Here is a 6,597-nt window from a genome sequence, read left to right as displayed (position 1 = left end):
TCGACAAAACCTCGAAAAATAGAAAATATTTCGACAGCGAATCGTTTTGCCGTTCTAGCCGAAGACGATAAAAATACCAGACCCGCCCCTACCCAGAAACCGCCACCCATATTTCTGCGTGAAAAAAATTCAAACGCTCTTATATACTCCCTAACACAAAGTATTGGCAAAGATTCATTCCATGTTGTGCCTCTTCGTAAAGGAAATGTCGATGAAACGAAAATCTCGATCAACGAAGAAAAACATTACAGAGCAGTTGTAAACAACTTCGAAAAAAATGGAAAAAATTTTTACACCTATCAATTAAAAAGTGCCAAAGGATTAACAGTAGTTATAAGAGGAATAGAACCAGATTTGAATACAGCAGAAATTAAAGAAGCACTTGAAGAAAAAGGATTTAAATCAAAATCTATATACAACATTAAAAACCGCGATAAAGTTTCGACACCACTTTATAAAATAGAGCTTGAACCTGAAGGAAAGAAACCGCCACTCAAATCGAACGAGGCTCATCCAATTTATTCCCTACAATTCCTACTACACAGAAAAATATCAGTAGAAGAACCGCACAAGCGTAAAAACCCGGTGCGGTGTACTAATTGTCAAGAATATGGACATTCGAAGTGTTGCATGTGACGACTTTCACCGCACTAAGGATTGCACATCAAATAAGAAGGACCCAACAACAAAAAAATGCGGAAATTGTGGAGGCAACCACACCGCTAATTATAAAGGACGTGTAGTATACACTACCGAAAAACAAAGAATGTTTCCAGCATTGCGTCCCCGCTCTCAGTCAGTAATCCCACCACACCCTACTCAAATGCGATCTCAGCCAAATGCTCCATCTGACTCCAACAATACGTGTACACAAATATCATATGCAAACGCTGTTAGAGGATTCACTGGCCCAAGCAACGTCCAAAATGAAAACTCTACTAAACCATCTTCAAATATTGAAAACATGATCCAACTGTTTATGGAAAATATGACACAATTTATGAACACCTTGCAAAATATGATGCAGGGAATGATTCAAAATCAAAATATCTTACTTTCAATCCTATCCAAACCATGAATGCAATCAAAATTTGCTTCTGGAATGCTAACGGCTTAAGCCAACATAAAAACGAACTTGTATTGTTTTTACAATCACATCAAATTGACGTCATGCTGATCTCAGAAACCCATTTTAACGAGAAAAGCTACTTTAAGATACCTGGTTACATACTCTACGATTCGAAACACCCCAGTGGACGAGCAAGAGGCTGATCTGCTGTCCTCATAAAAAACCACATTAAACACTTTCCAACTCAAACCCTTGAAGCAGAATATATGCAGGCGACAAGCATATGTCTAGAAGAATACATAAAAGGTCTGACTATAACCTCAATCTATTGTCCACCAAGGTATAAAATAACGGAACTTCAATTCGAAGAATATTTTACAAAGCTTGGACCCAAGTTCATAGCGGCCGGCGACTTCAATGCCAAACACACATTCTGGGGCTCAAGACTTATATCACCAAAAGGAAAATCCCTGATGAACGTGATATCAAAACTCGACCTTAACATATCCTCCACTGGCACACCAACATACTGGCCTTCAGATCGGAAAAAAACTCCAGACGTCATTGATTTTGCGGTAACAAAGAATTTAAAAAGAGATCAAATTGCTACCGAGGCATCCTTAGAACTCTCCTCTGATCACACGCCGACTTTTATTCTGATTAGAAACACATCAATAGTCAATCCAAAATCTGATGAAAAGCTCACAAACCAGCACACAAATTGGCTAAAATTTAAAAAATATGTTAGCTCACATATTAACACCGACATTTCCCTAAAATCAAATATTGAAATTGACAAGGCAGTCCAGGACTTCACAGCTTTACTTCAACAAGCCGCTCGAATATCAACCCCACTCCCAATACCCCACAAACCTATAAACTACCATACATCGAACAAAATTGCAACCCTTATACAGGAGAAACGACAAGTACGACGCCAATGGCAACAACAACGATCCCCCCGTATTAAAAAACAACTCAAGAATCTGACGAAAGCACTTCAGAGATTACTCAAAGAAAAAAATCGCATAGAATACGAAAATTTTATTTCACAGTTGTCTCCAACGCAAACAACAAACTACTCCCTTTGGAAAGCCACTAAACTCAAGAAAAAGCCCGTTATACACAGAGCACCCCTCCGACTTACAGATGGAAACTGGGCTAAAAGCGATGAGGAAAAGGGTGCTGCTTTTGCAAATCACCTTAAATATGTATTTACCCCAAACTCTACTTTAACAAAACTTGACTCTCTGCCTTACTCCACACGAAACGACAATATGACAATTTGCTTCAGTAAAAAACCACTAAAAAGCGAAATCAAAAATTTAAATACCAAAAAAACCCCAGGCTACGACTTAATTACAGCGAAAATGCTGAAAGAGATCCCACAAATCGCCAAAGACCAACTACTTTTTATTTATAACGCTATTTTAAGGACTGCATATTTTCCAAACGACTGGAAGCTATCCAAAATCATGATGATACCCAAGCCCGGAAAGGACCCCGCTCAAGTCACCTCATATAGACCCATAAGTCTGCTTCCAATTCTCTCAAAATTATTTGAAAAACTTTTTATAAAACAACTAATGCCATATATAAATAAGAAAAGAATAATACCTAACCACCAATTTGGATTTAGAGAAAAACACAACACAATAGAACAAGTACACCGCATAGTACGAGTAATTAAGGAAACATTTGAGAAGAGGCAGTATTGTTTAGGCGTCTTTCTAGACATAACCCAAGCCTTTGACAAAGTTTGGCACGAAGGATTGTTCTGGAAACTTGAGAAACATTTACCATACAATATATCCTCAGTTATCAAAAACTACCTCTCAAATAGAAGATTTGTTATAAAACAAAATTCTTTTGTCTCCAATGCCTTCCCCATTATGGCAGGTGTACCCCAAGGTAGTGTTCTGGGCCCCTTGCTGTACCTGATTTTCACAGCGGACATGCCAACCAGTGACTGTACAACAACATCAACATTTGTGGATGACACTGCCAATCTCAGCCATAGTGACCCATTCACAGCCACAAAATCAGTTCAAGACCACCTCAACAAACTGCAAAAATGGCTCGATCTCTGGAGAATAAAAGTTAACGAATCGAAAAGTGTACACATAACCTTCACTCTACGACGAGATACCTGCCCTGCCCTTCGTATTAATGGAAAAGTAATACCACAATGCAATGACACCAAATACTTAGGAATGCACCTCGACCGAAGGCTTACGTGGAAAAGGCATATAGAAACCAAAGTAACCCAAATTAAACTCAAACAACAAGAACTAAACTGGCTGATAAATAAAAATTCTAAACTTAATCTCACCTATAAAGTGCAACTTTACAACACAATGATGAAACCCATATGGATCTACGGAATTGAACTCTGGAGCTCTGCTTCTCCATCAAACATTGAAAAACTTCAAAGAACTCAATCAAAAATCCTCCGGCAAATAGTCGGTGCCCCCTGGTATATAAAAAACGCAAATATTCATAGAGATCTTCGAATTGACACAGTCACAGATGTAATTACCAGCAACACACAAAAGTACAAAATCAAACTCAGGAACCATCAAAATCCACTTGCAAGCAACCTTACCCAAAGCGCTGGTACACAGCGACTCAAAAAAAACTACATAAACCCGGCTATTCAAGAATAACGCCCCACATGGTAACGCAATTGGACGAAGCTTTGGCTAAGGACAATTAATTATCTACTTTTCTTTTTTCAAATATTTTAATACAGCAATTAGCAGCGAAAATTTATTGTTAGTTCTAAGTTGATTTTTAGAAGATTCAATAAAAATTAAAATAAAATTTAAAAAAAAAAAAAAAATAACAATTGAAATACCACAAATCCACGCAAACTAAAAATTATCATTTGTACTCTTCGGTAGCAAATTGACATAAATCATATAGCATATATAAAATATTTTTTTTAAATTGAAATAAGTAAAGCTATGACAATCTATTAAATCTATTATTCTGATTTGTTTAATTTAATGTTTAAAAATAATAAAAAACAAAATAGAAAAATAGCAAGTCATACAATGGGGGGTATATGCTCATATTGCTATGGAAAGACTTTCAAGTGATATGTTATTCGCGATGACCCTTGATAAAATCAAAATCGTTTAGAATTTTTAATGAAACTGTACAGTACAAATCTTATAAGAAATCTGTTGTTAAATATAAACTAAAAATATAATAACTTCAACAAATATCTTAACATTAATTCGATACAATTGACAGACCTGGAGGTGCGCACGCACGTCAACGAGCATCGTTCTGTTTCATAAAATTTCATTTTATGATTTCGTAAAACGAATTTTGTAGTCAGTACCGAATAGATCGTTGATGCCCAAGAATGTGCGCGCTCGTCGTTAATTTTTGTGGTGAGTATTATTAATAAACATTTCGAGTTTATTTATTTATTATTAACTTTATATAGTCATTTAAATAACAAGTAAAGAAAAAAAACAACTTACTGCTATAGCAGCTTGGGCCTTAAGCAATTAAGTAGTGATAATTTAATTATTAAATGTCCTATTTTAACAGTTTGATTTATTTTATAACTTAAAATATATTTACATTAGTTATATGTTTACTTAAGTTTTCCCTAAATAAGATGGTAGAGGTTTGAAAATTTTAAAAACTCTGACATCTTTGATTAATTAATTGGATATAATCATTTTTTATGTATTTTCTACACCACCTTTGAGGTATACATAGAGGCGCGTTACCGAGTTAAGGTGCCGGTTCCCCAGGAGGCATATACACCATTTTTATATATTTTATTTTATTGTATATAAGATTAAATTAAAACTATAATATACAAAATATTTACATTGTAATTTAATAAATATAAGTTTTATATTACTATATTAGAAATTAAAAACTTTAAAAAATTATAAATACAAGTTTAAATATTTTATATGTTAATTTAATTGATAATTATTAATTAAAAGTAAATCATTATCATCATATGAATTTACAAGTAATAATAAATAAAATAAAATTAAAAGCATAAATTATTGTACAATGTATACCAGAAAATATATAATTTATTTTAAAAAATTAAATGGAACATTATATATATAAAATATTATTTCTATACAAAAGACAAATAGATGTCATCAAACAAATATATATTTTTAACATAAGAGTCTTAACAAATCTTTTTAATTTTGAAATGCTATTGCGGCATTTACTTTAAAATTAGGGGATTGAAAAGTACATGATAATGCCATAAAAATTGTAAAATCTACAAATGCGTTACACGCAAAACCTTTTGTCTAAAATTAGGAACGTTAAGTTCTCTATTAAAAAATTTTAAAATGAAATAGGTATATTCGCATCCTTATAAACAGGGTCAAGATACTTTTAAATACTTTAAAATACTTTTAAAACACAGATTATAACACAACAAATAATAATAACAATTGCATTCTTATCTTCCTTCCCCATCGGTTGCTGGAAATTTGTATAAAGTCTTGTAAGTGGCACAGCCGCTAACACAGTGTCTCACCATCTACAAAACATTTTAATTTATTAATTATATTCTCCACTATTTTTAAATCATAATTATTATTATTACCTTTCTTTATTATTTCAAAAAAAATGTAGGATTAAATAACTTTGTTCACTTTTTGCTTTACGATATTGGGCGCAAATAAATTTTATTATTATTACAATCATTTGCGCGGTAATTATTTTTTAAATTGTAATGATCAATTTTACAGTAAAAATAAAATTGATCTTACAGTGTTGAGGACCTAGGATAAGTAAGTAATTAAAAGCACTGATTGACAAATATTTCATTGATATTACCTCGAATTCTTACGGCTGGTCTACAGCAATAATGTCAGTGGAGTTGTGTTGTGAAAGAAGTTGCTGGATGTAAGCGGAAATTCTTAAGAAAGTAGAACTATGCCACAATAAAGAAACTTATAGAATAATAACATTTAACATGTCCTCTCGGTTTATCCGTCTTACTTTAGTTTAAATAAATTCTTTTTTTATAATAATAGTTAAGAAAAAAGAAACTAGCACCCAAACACATTTATGGAAGAAATCAAAACAAAAAAAAAAAGGAAACAGCAACGTGAGAGATGTCATTTTCATTTGATTTTTTACATTTTCGTTTGATCGCCAAAATATTGCAGCGGGAAATAGAGAAAGGAATAGAAAAGAGTGTGCAGCATAAACAGCGCAAGACGAGAGACGAAAGAATAACAAACAGCAAAGTAATTGGAAGCTTTTTTTTGAAAGCTTGAGTTTATTGACCGCGAAATGGCGGATTAAAAAGTCTGAGTTAAGCAGTTATAAAAAAGTAAATAAAAGGAGCATTCGGAGGATCTTCTGTCTTCTTGGTTGAGTTTTTTTTGAACGGAACGGGCAGAACGTATGACAGAGTTTAACTTCAGTGATTCGCAAAGAATACAAAAGAAATAAAAAAAAAATATATATATGAAACTCTTATCGGAAGCGGCGTGAAGTTGTTAATATATAAATTTATACTC

Source organism: Teleopsis dalmanni, chromosome 1, assembly GCF_002237135.1.
Source record: "Teleopsis dalmanni isolate 2A chromosome 1, ASM223713v2, whole genome shotgun sequence".
In the NCBI taxonomy this organism is placed as follows: domain Eukaryota; kingdom Metazoa; phylum Arthropoda; class Insecta; order Diptera; family Diopsidae; genus Teleopsis; species Teleopsis dalmanni.
Note: the sequence above shows the minus strand (reverse complement) of the source record.